The sequence below is a fragment of the Empidonax traillii genome, unplaced genomic scaffold (assembly GCF_003031625.1).
Source record: "Empidonax traillii isolate 1590-97213 ecotype Southwest subspecies unplaced genomic scaffold, ASM303162v1 scaffold102:size1114253, whole genome shotgun sequence".
Classification (NCBI taxonomy): domain Eukaryota; kingdom Metazoa; phylum Chordata; class Aves; order Passeriformes; family Tyrannidae; genus Empidonax; species Empidonax traillii.
Genome location: NW_020955295.1, coordinates 107,837 through 121,454, shown reverse-complemented (window position 1 = coordinate 121,454; position 13,618 = coordinate 107,837). Strand labels below are relative to the sequence as shown.

Here is a 13,618-nt window from a genome sequence, read left to right as displayed (position 1 = left end):
CTGCAGTTTGCTTTGTTTCTTGAAATAGATTGAGGCTCATATGGCAGCAGGTCAGCCACAGCTTGTTCTCTCCTTTCTGTATATTGGGTGATGAAAAACAAGAGATGCCAATGCTTCTGTAGCTCTGCCCCTCTGTCCCCAGAGGCAGTGTGAGCCTGTCTTCTGCCAGGACTAAGACCCACGCACTCTCATTTTGCAGACCAGTGTGGTGATTCCCAACTGGGCAAAGGTAAGCAAGCAGGAGCTACTGTAAGAACACAAGTCCCTGCATTTTTCCTGGTGTTCTGGTGCTCTATTTACATGACCACACACTGGTTTCAGTGCTAATGACCAACTTGAGTTGCTGAAGGAATACAGTCCCACAGTCAATCAGACTTAGATTCAGAAATTATTGAGGCCATTACTAGATCTTGGAGTTTTACTTTTCCATTCTAGCTGTGTTTCATTCACGCTTAGGTATTTCACACCTGCTATCATCTAAGAGTTCCTCAGCACAGCCCCATTTCACACATCCTCAGGCATCCAGGAACATCTGGAGAGTGACTGATTTCATCCAGTTTACAGCACATTCTCAAGTCTTGGCATTCTTGCTTTGGGGTTTTGCAGTGTAAGATCAAACAGGCATCAGTTGACATAAACAGGTACAAAGAGATTAACTGGAGGTACAAAGCAGGGAGGTGGGGGTATTCACAATTGACTAGTGTTGTCTAATGGAAGCTGCCTCATGGATTCCCCACAGCAGCTTTGAAACTGCTGGCAAAACAAAGTCCAGGCTTACTTCACATTAAACCCAGTACTACAGTTGGTGTCTGCGCAGTGCCCAGAAACCTTGACTATGGCTCAGAAGCCTGGATAAGGGAAAACATGTCATTGCCCCAGGTGTAACTACTGTGTGGGACAGAGACTCCTGGATGCCATCATCAAAGCAGCCTACAGAGACCACAAAATCGTCACCTTTGAAAGATATACTTGGTTTTGCTGATGTTACAAGTTGTTTGGATTCCATACAAGGGAGCATCTGATGATGAGTTGCTTTTATACAGAGAAAGTCAAGATGCTTTATGTAATTGCTCAGTGTCAGAACAAAGCTGTATTAACAGAGCTTAGCAAGTTATGGACCTAAAGCCATCCTTTTTTGGCACCTCCTGAAAGTAGAATATTACTTTGCTCACAGGTGAAGTGCTGTCTGAGCAGAGGAGCTGAGGCAGGCAGATGAGCACCATGGCCAGGTTCATCTAATGTTTGCTGAGGTCAAACCTCCTGGAAGGCAGTGCAACAGAGGTGCTGTGTCCTGAGGTTCTGAGGCTGTCACCTGCTAATTGGATAGACTGCCTCTGCCTTAGTGCTGATCAGAGTTAATGCCCAGGATCAAAAGATAGCTCAATGAAGATAAATTTGCAGCGTGAGAGAATTCATCATGTATTTAAAGTTACTGAAATGAGGAATAAGCAAAGCACTGATATTATGGAGGTGTGCATAAGAATGTAGCGAGGCAAGATCCTGAGGCACTCACTCAATCTGAACAGCTTACCACAGAATTTGAAGAACATTAAGGGTCCTAATTTGTGTTTGAAGTTATAGACTCTTCTCAGTATATTAAAATTCCTCCCTCAAATTCTCTAGGAATGGTCCCACATTTCTAGAATATGCCACAGGACTTTCTGTTTGCTGTCTGATCTCTGTCCCACTATATGAGCATGTAGAACTGAGGCAAAACTGGCTCTGCCTGCCATATTTCTGTGATATAGGGGACCCTGACAGCAACAAAATCAGAGAAATTCCTGCCACACAAATAAAAGAATGGGGGAGCACAGTGTTGGGGATAATATTCTTTCCCATTAATGAAAATTAAATTGTTTTACAGCTGAATCCCACTTATGTCTATCCTGAAGGGCCTCAATATAGGTGAGAACTCGGGCATTATGTAAACTGCTGAAACACCTGTTACAGTAATTTTTCATTTTACTCAAATCTTTAAAGTTTTCCCAGTTACTTTTCTTTCTATTCAGACCCTTTGGGATATATGGCAGGTGAAGGCTTTTGAAATAGAGTGAAGTCTTATTTAAAGCAGGTGCACATACACACAGTTCCTAAGCAAGCAACCTTCTTTTTGCCCATGTGAAAAGAAATGTTTTGTCAAAATTTGCAGCCAGTACCTCGTGTTTACATGTGTTACACTTTCAGGGCATCAAATGGTGATCAGCAGGGTAAGGCTGGAGAGGACAGAACCTTTCTTTCTGTTGCAGAACATTCCACTGGGGTGTAAGACAGGGAGGAAACATGGGGACTGCTGAGGAGGTCTGTGCTGTACAGGTGGCACTCACCATCCTCTGACCAGGAACAGAATGCTTATGCAGAGGATGAAAACCACTGTTTGGGGTAGATGGAGCCAAGCTAGAATCTACCAGGAGCATATTGTGGTGCATGTGTTCTGCTGCTTCATTAGCATCACTCAGTGTTCCTTCAGTGCTCTGACCCTTGATGGCCTTTGAGCATGAGACTGTTTCAGGTGTTCTGCCTCATCTGCTTCCTCCTTATCAGGTGGCCTGTAGCAGACACCCACCATAATGTCACCCAGCATGGGATGCCCTCTGGTCCTGGCCCGTATGCTGCCAGCTGTCTTGTCACCTGTGCCAAGGCACAGACAGCTCCAGGGGCCCCAGTTGCTCTCTCACATAAAGGGCAGCTCTCCCTCCTTGGTGCCCTGGCCTGTCCTCCCTGTAGAGCTGGATCTATGCAGAGCAACCCTCCATGGCAGCTGAACACCCCCCTCCTGATCCTACCAAGCTAGTTCATCACATGTCTGTGGTGCCAGCGAGATCATAGCCCATCCCACCACCTTTATTGCCTCCTGTTTGTCACCTGTAGTGTACAGACACTTACTGAGGACCATTATGAACCACTATGAGCCAGCTTTAAGACCTGTCCCAGCACCCTGGTTACACTGCTCTGCACTTGTGTGAGCCCAGCTGCCTGTCAGTGTGCTGTTTCACAGGTGTACCAAGTGCACAGAATTTAGCAAAACTGTGACCTGAGCCCTCAGCCTGGCACTCATTAGCAGCAGGCTCAGCCCTCAGCACCGCCTGGTGCATACTAACAACTTGTTTTCATCCTTCCAGGGCATGGGAACTGCCTGGGATCCTCAGCCATTCCTCGTGTGGCTGCTCGGGGTGCTGGGGCAGCCCTTGGGGTTTTGGGAGGTGACAGGTGATCACATTTACAAGAGGGGAAAAAAAGGAAAATATCACTTGTTCAGAAGATTCTTCACAGAATTTGTGATAAGTAAGAGTTTCCTTTTTCTTTTTTTTTTTTTTTTTCCTTAGCGTGACGACACTTTTTCTGTAACTTCTCTTTTTCCTTGGGTTGAGACAAGATGCCCTCTACACCGGCAATGTGATGCTATGGATGTGGCAGTCTTTCTTCTTCACAGCCCCATGCTAATTGCAGGGCAAGCAGGCAGGGGAAAATAACTCTGAAAAGGAAAAAAGGTTGTGCCATTCTCTTTTCCCTTGCCCCTTTTCTGCCTGCTCTTTTTTTCGGGTCTTTTGCCCTGGTAAAAATGCAGGTAAAAGCTTCCAAGTCCCAACTAGAAAAATGCAGAGAGCCACGGGCTCAGTCAGGATCTATCTACTCTAATTTCTCTTTTATTTCTCCTTGTAATCCAGACAAGTCTTGCATGTTTTCTTCTCCGTTCTTTGGGTCAAGAACACACTGGTTAATAGCCAATTATTTCATACCCTAAGGAAGTTTTGGGGAGAAGTTCCTGGGAAGAGTCAACTTGTTTTGGGAAATGAGACTAATATTCAGTGAGATATTTCCCTTTGCTCTCCTTTTTAATACTATCCCATCGCAGCACAAGGCTGAATTTATTGCTATAATAGCTGTGATTCAGATAAAGCATAATAGTTTCCCTGATCTGCGTTGTGGATTTTTTTTTTCTACTTCACAAAAACTGAAGGTTTAGCCAGGGCATCGTGGCAAAATTTGTTAGGTAATTAAATTCTGCTAACTGAAAATTCCCCTTTTAATATCTATCCCAGAATACAGCTAACTTTTCCTTCGAGCACTTTTGAAGGACTAATTCATTTTAAATTCACAGCTCTCCAAATTCTGAAGCCTGCTGAAATTTTCCTTGACAGCCTAAACCAGAATGTGCAGTTCCACCTGAGGCATTCAAAGGTACATTTTTGCATGCTTAATTGTTGTTGGCTGTATTTTTGTTTAGATACAATTCATTTAGACTCAACCTATGGCTAGCAGAAGTAAACAAAATTATTTGCATGGGAAAAGCAATCACTATTTAAAATTATACTTTTAGTAACAAATAATGTAGACCATGAATAAATTCAATTTGTGTTTTGTGTGTGCAAAAATCCAGTCGTGAAAAAATAGGCTGAAAGATAATCTGAGGGGTACAGCCTGGAACAGCAATCCAGATCATGTGATCCACAGTAAAAATTACTGCAATTAAATTTTTTTTTAATTTACTTCTGCTGCTCTAATTTATTATTGTTTATTCATTTGATAGATGGCATTTAATTTCAGTTTGAGAGCTTCAGGATGAGTGTTTGATGCTAATGATTGGAATTTATTCCTGGGCAGAAAGCCAACGTGCCACAGCCATGTTCCACTTATGCCCTCCAAGCTGGATTTAAGTGGCCTTCTGTTGCCCTTGGGGTATGTTTTACCCAGGAAGCTTAAAGCCTGTAGCAGGCCTGCAGATCACTTGCAGGAGCAAGGGGAAGATGGCTTTCCCTCCCTTCTGTTCTCTTCAGCAAGAAAATCAAATTATTGGATTGCTGGCCCTTTGATTGTGCTCAGCACAAATAGTTCAAAATCCCATTGTATTGGACCTCTGAGATGAAATGTAAATGGATAAAGGGAAAAAAAATGCATTAAATTGGTCTAATATGTCAATAGTATGCTATTACCTGATTAAGTGGAATGACTATGACTTTTCTTCTAAACAGCCTAATGTGTGTAAGATACCTGCTGCTAGACTGGCCACCTGAAAAGAAAAAAAAAACCAATAAACTAAAAAAACCAACCCACAGGACCCTATTAGAGGGGTAAAATAATGCAGATTTTCTTTCCTTGCTTATTTTTATTTCTGGAAAAGCAAATCAAAGCAAGCAGATTGATCCTTTGCAGGGTCAAAGTTGCAATTAACCAAGGATCTACGCAGCACATGAAATATTGGGGGTGATAGATTAGAACCTGACTGCTTTGTTCTACATATACCTTCATGTGCATTGACTTGAACTTTGAATTTACAACTCTCTGTCGTTTTTTGTTTCTTGCACATATGTTCTGTGTATTTATTTAGGGCTAAATTCTATTTGTTACATATACAACAACATATTTGTTACGTTGTGTTTTTAAGACATAATGCCATAAAGAAAACTTCTTTAATAGCTAAGGATTTGATTCTGCCATTTTATATTAGCCTGGTTTCTCTACATGTTCCTTGTTAAAGTTGTTATCTCACTGTCCTTTTGTACTTATGTGTCTATAGAGCAATAAATAGCTATTGAAACGCAGCTGTCATTGTGACTGTGTGTGAATTCCTTTCACTCCCCAGTTTTGATGAATGCAGTCTGTGCAGGGAGCAGAGGCTGCACCCTTGGATGATGTGAGCAGGTACCTCTTGTGTTCAAGTGAACTGTTTGCTGGCCAGATATCCGAGTAGATATTTTACAGGGCTGGGTTTAGAACAGAGCCTCCAAAACTGACTAATAAAATACCCATTAAATTAGAAGCTCAGAGAGATTTTTGTAGCTTGCTGAGATTTTAGCACATATTGGTATTAGTAAGATAATAAATGCATAATGGATGTGGCGCTTACCCACCTGAATATTTTTGAGTTAAAAAAAAAAAGATTGATAGACAACGCATTCCATTAGTTCTCTCTTTTACAACTAATAAACTTCCAGTTCATTAAGTTATTACATGCCATTCCTCATCTCACAAATAGAACCCATAATTCAGTTTTTCCCAGAGCTGCACATTCTTTAAGTCTACAGACTTAAATTACCAGAGCACATTTTGTCAATAAAGCTTCTGTTTGGTGGGGGAAGGAGGGGGCAGTTAAGTAAAGTAATATGAAATGCAACCCATTCTTCGTGTCAGAGGTCATGCATTTGCTTCAATATTGCTTTTATTCTATTAATAAATTCACTGAATGATGATTATTATGGAAAGTCCGTGGTTATTCACTGCATTATATTTAAAATGTTCTACATTTTGTTTCAGGCTTTTACACTTGCGAATCTTTAGCATTATCTTGAGAAGCAAACTGTCCTTTTGCAATGAATCCCCGACAATGTATTAGTTCAGCTGTGCATTTACTGGGGGATAAAGGCTTTCTTCTGTGAGCAGTGGGAAAACCAGAGAGGCAAACAAAAATCAGCCATGTTCTGCAGCCCTAGACCAAAAAACTTGTCGTTTCCTGAGCCAGCATTGCCCAGCACAGTTGCAGGCAGCCAGTGACACCTTCAGCATGGAAAGTTATATGGGACTAATTTGTGTCCTAGACCAAGTTTCCATCCCTGTTTTTCTCACCAGGGCTTGAAGAGGGATCACTGTACTCTGTGTTGAGTATAATATATAATATCTATTTGTAAAAAATACAACCTGATGATAAAATGCTTGCCTAGGGAGTGGGATAGAGTAGTCCAGGCTCTTCGCAGCTTGCGGTGATTTAAAACCATTTTTACTGTCCGGAGAAACAGGCAATTGTGATGAGATTTAAAAAAAAAAAAAAAAAAAAAAATAGTCTACCCTTTGCTCTCCCAGCCCTGGCATTTGGGTAGATGCTTAGATAAGGGTCCCAGCAGGTTGCAGCTGATCTGCCCCATGAGAGAGCACTCTGTGAGGAGGGAGTGAAGTCAGGGTCGGGAGGGGAACAGGGCAAAGCAGCCACACAGCAGCAGGTTTAGCTCTATTTTTGGGGGTGGCAGGGGCAGACTCTGGGAAGCATCGCAGTGCCTGCCTTGGGGAGGAGTTGTTCTAACCCTGGGGAGGCTCAGAGCCTGTCTTTTCCGTTGTCTCCCCCTCTTCTGATTAAAGCCTGCTTGCTGTTTTCTTCTCAGTGGAAAGCAGTAGCTGTGAGCGCTCAGCATTTTCACCAGAAAGAGAAGGAGCTGTTCCCTACCCAAACTGTCTGGTTCAGTTTGCTGCAAGGGTGTCAGCAAATTAACATCACCTCTATTGGCAAATGGGCACTTGGTCAGGGTTAGTCTGGCAAGGAGAGGAATGAGAAAGGTTGGCACTGAACAGGACTATTCAAGCCTGCACACTACTGGGAGGAGGTGCTGAGTAACATTTTAGCCTGTCTGGGTCTGTCCAAAATGCTATCACACTGTAATATGGTTTTTTATTATCAGCTAGAAATTCTTCTCATGATATTTGTAGTTAACAAACATATGTGACTGTTGTCAATTGAAGTAATAATGGTGGAACTGGAAAACACTTTTTTAAAATGAGAAGTTGTAAAATGGTGCTAAGACTACAGTATAATGGGATTACTTTCATGACAATTACAGACTGTGAATTATAAATGAGAGAATAATAGAAAAACCTTTTTTTTTTTTTAATGGAAAATGTAATAAATGAGAGGGAAACCTAGTTTCTCATTGATCCTTTTCCCAGAGATCACTCAGGAAACCTCTCGTGCAGAACAATCTATCTTTGAAGATGCAGTTTGTGTATGTTCACTCTCTGCAAGTTCCTCACAGCTACAGCGGAGTGGATCCATATTGTTACTTGCTCTTGGGCTTATCTCCATCCAGACTTGAAACCCTGCTTAGAATATATCCTGCCTTCACACTATGGATTCATGCCTTGGTGTCCTAAGCTAACCTCTGAAATGCTGGCTCCCCAGACCATCATGGAATGGAGTCAATAATGTTTTTGCTTTATCAAAGCATTTATAAAGCCTGATTTTTCTAGATAGCTAGGTGGTGTAATATTCAGTATTCTAATTGAGTTTCTTCCTCTACCATCACTCTTTAGTGTGATCGTAGCCCATGTAATTTGATTAGTCATTTATAACTTTAGTACCTATTATATAAAAAATGGCAGTGAGCTGAAAACACTGGAAATATTCTCAAGAACCAGAAGAGCAGACTGAGAGCTGTGGGCCTCTTGTAACTGCTGACGTATCCTGAGAGGCCCTTACACTGAATTTATCTAGTACTTTTGAGCTCTTGCTTTATGTTAAAATAAATAAATAAATAAAGCTCTTATCTTTAGGCTTGTTGTTGGTTTTTTTTTTCTTTTTTTTTTTTTTTTTTTTTTTTTTTTTTTTTTTTTTTTTTTTTTTTTTTTTTTTTTTTTTTTTTTTTTTTTTTTTTTTTTTTATCAGGGAAAGTTTTAATGAGAAAGTTTAACTCATCAGTGTTAAGTTTTCTACTAATTACATGAAAGTGATTTTTCCTCTGCAGGCAGGTTCTGTTATCTGGCACTCCTGGACTAATGGGGAGCATCCACGGATGGTGCTACCCTGCTTTAGCCTTTAAAAAAAAAAAAAAAGTTCTAAGAAGTTATTGATTAGCTAAATAGACACTTCAGAGCTCCATGCTGCTTCTGTAATTCCAGGATTGGGATAGATATGCTCAACCTTTTGGCTATAATATACGCTGCTTCAGTGGGAAGATGATTTATCATTGAAAATAATATATTTGACAACGTAAGTGAGTGGTCTAGGTCATACCTAGTAACTTAAGCATGTGGGTTTGATCCTTGCTACATAAAAAAACAACCCAAATCTAGTTAGGAGATCAGCATTCACTCCTGGCACACTGGTTGTTTTTGCATGCTGGTTGTTTTTCATTTTACAGGCCTATCATGAGCTGAGATTGAAGCCACTTTTTTTCCCCACTGAGTGAATAAATTACAAGTCCTGGAGCAGTGCTGTAATTCTTGGCTATAACATCTATGAGATATGTTTAAACTGAATGATCCACTGCTCACAGGAGTGATGGCTTCTTTTATAGCCTTCTGGTTCTTGTAGATAGTAAACCATTGAAACAGACCATGAACACAAGGGCAGGTTCACCATATTTTCATCTTTTCTGGAGTCTTGCATGTACTTTTGTCTGTTCTGTGGGGCTCCTTACACCTCGCACATTCAGGAATAACTAGCAGTGGTATTTTTTCTTCAGTCTATATTTTGAATATTAAAACTGATAATTACTAGGCAAGTTTGTGCATCTCTTTGAAGAAGATACAATCATGTATCTGCTTCAAACTCACATGTAGCCTGTATGTATCAAACCCTTTTTTATACATGTTATTATTCCTTCCAGTAGGTCTTTCTCCATCTGCCCAGAAAATGTTTATCTGCTTCCAGACAGACTCTACACTTCCTACCTCCTATTTATTCAATCACCTTGTAAATGCAGAGCATTATTGTATAGAGAAAGCACAGCTTTCTCACCGACTTTATAACTGAAAATTGCACTTATTGTAATTTTTCTTCTCTCCTGCCCTTGAAAGATCCAGCAATATCATTTTATCCATTATGTGACTCTCTTACTTGACATTCCTTTGTCATTGCTCTAAAGCCAGGCACAAAGAACTGAAAAAGGCTGGGATGGATGGGAAAGGAGGGGCCAGGATTGTTCCACACAGATCACAAAGCAGATGTGCCAGGGAAGGTGATTGTGCTTGAAAACCCCCACCCCAGACTTTACTAGGTTGCTACTAGTGAGTAGTGTGCTTTAGAAGTTTGTGTGATAAACTGTTTTCATGTGTTTAAATGTAATGTCTACCTGGGTACTGATTTTATTTTCCTTTTTAATTTATTCTCCAGATTCTCCGGCCTTCAGTCAATGCACTGGCTGATTAAATTATTATCCCAATAATGAGATTTGACACAATCTATTCCAGTTACCTGTGTGACCTGCTAAGTAGGTTAATTGGCAACCCTGAATAATTATCAGCCACCTCATCTTGCTGATTGAGAGTCTGCCAATAAATGGAACATTAAAATGCTGAAAAAGACACACAGTTTTTAATTTTGACTTCTGAATTTTTTCAAAGAAACCTTTTAGCTATTAGCTTATTAATAAAATACAGCAATTTAAAAAATACCTCGTGATTTTATTAACATATAGGTGTGTGCTCTTGTGCATTTTCACAACTTCCTGGGAGAAAAAGAACTCAGTGACATATTAGATAAACAGGTTCCTCTATTCTGCAAATTGCTTGTATAAGTGAATAGTTGCATCCTCAGAGAGCCAGTTCAAAAGTGAAGAAAATTCAAGAAGTCAAAATGATATTTGTGGTGACATTGCAAGACTTATGTTTTAAAGCCTTTCTGTGAAACCTTGAGAACTAGAAATTAACTTTATTGTTCAATGAAAGCTGTGATTTTTCTATTCCCATTTCTCAGGAAACAAAGTTAAGAAAAATAAATATGGTACCTAGTGACTCTGACATGTATTGTGTGTATCTAATCTTTCCTACTTTGTTCATTTCTGAACAAAGTATTTCTTTGGTATTTCTTTCTACCCTAGAAAATGTAAGATTGGAGCTTAGAAAGGAAAAAGAGTGGACTCCTAGGGATGAGAAGATGAGGGGAAAATATGTGAGATTTAAACCTGTGGTCTTTTCACAAGGTAATGAGCCCACATTAGTGGTTCATGGACTTAATCAGATTTTTTTCTAAAATCATTCCTGTGCCCTGGCCAGAAATCCCATCAAAACTCGAGGTGGAAAGAATAATCAAAGAATCCATTTCTTGTTATCAGCATTTAATGACTGCAACATAAAGGGTGTTGTTCACAGAAGCACTCTGGAGACTCCCACTTGTGCTCTGCCCTGTCCTTGGGCATGTTTGTGGCACAGCTGGTGGTCCTGGGCTGCTCCTTCTCTGCTGTGACCCTGCAGCCTGCGAGCACAGGCACCACTGATGGAACCACACAAGTGCATAGTAATTTTGGCCCAGTTTAAATCTGATTATCACGTGCCATCTCTTATAAAATTTTAGCAGAGTTTTCCAGCAACTAAAGGCTTGCAAAGTCCTCTGATCCACCCCCTCTGGTTGCCATTGACATTCCTCTACTTCAGCCTCTGTATATATTTCCATGTTTAAGCTCATGCCATAATGGAAAGCAGAGCGTGCCCTTTCCTGTGTGCAGAAATGGGTCCTTCAAGAAGGTACCCAATCCAAAGCCACTCAGTCTTTCAGTTTGTTGGCTTATAGACTTTAGAGCGGGGTGATATAGTTCAAGAGAGAATTCTGATGAAATCAGGTAAACCTGAGCAAGTCAGCAGAGCTCAGATGATGAGAGAGTGACTCACATGTTAACACCAAACATATGCTCAAGCCTTTTTCTGGATCATGGCCATATTGAACTATAATGACCTAAATGGATTTACTCCCCAGACAAATTCACCCTTCACTTTCCTCCTACCCACACATACATTTGCACCTCAATCAAGCACTTATGTCTCCTTCTATTTCCTATATCCCACTTTTATTAAAAACTTTATGGCTTGTTTAATCTCTTCTAAGCATGGCTTTATTTCCTCTCTTGCTTTCCTCTGTGATTCATCGTCAGGGCTTTTTTGCCCCTACCTGAAGGTTTTCAGTTTCTCTGCACAAATTTAATAAAAGCAAAATTGTTAAGGCTTATTAAGGAAGCTGTGCTGTCTCTTTGTGCTCCCTCATTTCACCCCCCTCCTTCCCCATAAAAAGATGAAGAAGGTGTTGAAGTTGCACATCAGGTGAAACTACTGTCTACAAATGGAAAAAATAATATCTTTCAGCTCTCTTGCTGTGGATTTTTTTTTTTTTTTCTGGCATGTGGTCTTGATGTCTAAAATTATAGACATTTAGATGTCAGGTAGCAGAAGAGAAAAAAAAGTAAAAAAATAGGAGAGGTATTGTGGCAAAATATCGAAGAACTGTTGTGTTGCTGGTAGTTATAACGTCTTTTATTCCTCAATAATAGCACAGCTTTATAAAGTTTTTATCATACCTGATAGAAAATTAAGGGCTGCTGATATTGTGCAACTCATTACTCATTGCTTGTTGATTACATAAGTGTTTTTGAATGAAGGAGCACTGTAAGGTCCTGTGAGAAGCTAAGCTGACATGACTTCTGTCTTTCCTTTTTATTACCATAGTCAATAGCTCAGTTGTAAGGAACAGAATTGCTCTTTGTGACATTCTTTTTGGGAGAGCTAGCTAAAATTTGAGAGCAGAAAAGCATTTCTGGAAAAAAAAAAACAACCCAGCATGCCAGACAAATCAATAAGTGGATGGAGCCGAGTCTGAGACTTTTGGGTTGGGTTAAAACCTAAATCAAGATAGTATTGACTCTGCAAAGCCTGTATTTTTGGGGGTGGGTATATCAGAATCAATAGTGCCTTCTTGCTTTATTGGAAAACTTCTTTGCATTTGTGCAAGCAGATCCATTCCACAATTGCATTTCTTTTCTTGAGCTAAAGTTTTCTATTTGATGTGTGCGTGACCTGTGTATTGTGGCTCTATGGAAATAACAAAAGGGGGATTGTATGTGGTATCTGTTGCCACTGTTCTCTACTGATGACATTTGCAAAGGAAATGAAATATCTTTGTAAATCCTATGATGAATAAATTATGTACAACTCATACATGTAAGTTCTCTACCAGCTGTTCACCATTACCTTTTATTTTCTGGGAAAAAAACCCAGGCATACATTGATCATCATAACATGAAAGCATGTGTGGGTTTTAATGATCTTATGCTTTGCATCTGTGAAGTTACCCATCCAAGGACAATGCAAATTTTACCTGTTTGGGCTCTTAGTTAGTCAAGAATCTCGTGATTCTACACTTGGCAAAAGAATTTGGGCTGATCCTGACTGTTAGGAAAGCTCAGCTGGGCTTAGTAGTTTAAACAGAGTTATATTGCTCTTGTTCAAAACTAGTTTGTGTTGGCCACCTCAGAGTGCACCCAGGGGAAAGCCTGTCCCTTTGCTCACCTGCCTATAGAAACTTGCCTTAAAAAAATCTGAAAATGAGACTTAGGTATCTTTGAACATTTAGCATGGAGTTGATCCAGTATTAGCTTGCTTATAAAGCCACTGAAAAATCTGAACGTAATCTCCACAGTTAAACCATCAAACACACCACAACCTGGCCCTGTCTTCTGCGGGTTTTAGAAATAAAAAGCATTGCTAAAATTTTAACTAACTGTTCTGTGGAGCAAACCCACTGCATTCCCAGTGAGCTCATTATGGTAGAAAAATGCCTATCTATCACAGTTAACATTTCCTAACTGCTAATGCCTCTGATTTTTGCCTGTGCTACTGGTCTTCCCTTATCTCTCTCGTAAGTACCCTGTATGTGGTATTTATGAAATAATATCCAGGTATGGTATTAAATCTCTTAGCAGGAAAGCAAAAACACAGTGCACTTACTCAGCACCTCCTTCTGAATGGTGCTCTGGTGATCCGATTTTCTCTCTCTGGATACGACCAAGTTCTCACTTCAGCAGAGCTGCCTGCAGTGCCAACACACACACACAGATGAAGTCACAGCAACAGTTCATTTTACACATACGTGTGCACATCCTCCAAATGGTGTTCCTAAGAATAGAGGTTAGAAAACCTGCTTGGTAACATG

At 40.2% G+C, this 13,618-nt stretch overlaps 1 long non-coding RNA gene across 5 annotated transcripts in view; it reads left to right on the top strand.

Annotated features, from left to right (window-relative positions):
• Positions 1-13,618, top strand: part of LOC114056729 — a 43,098-nt gene that overhangs the window by 13,695 nt on the left and 15,785 nt on the right. For 2 of the 5 annotated variants that reach the window (XR_003571075.1, XR_003571077.1), the window contains exons 2-3: positions 3,120-3,282; positions 4,100-4,179. This is a non-coding gene — a long non-coding RNA (uncharacterized LOC114056729). Of the gene's footprint in view, positions 1-2,926; positions 3,283-4,099; positions 4,180-5,515; positions 6,212-6,252; positions 7,148-13,618 lie in introns of those variants that run through there. The other 3 variants (XR_003571076.1, XR_003571078.1, XR_003571074.1) reach the window with 3 other exon arrangements.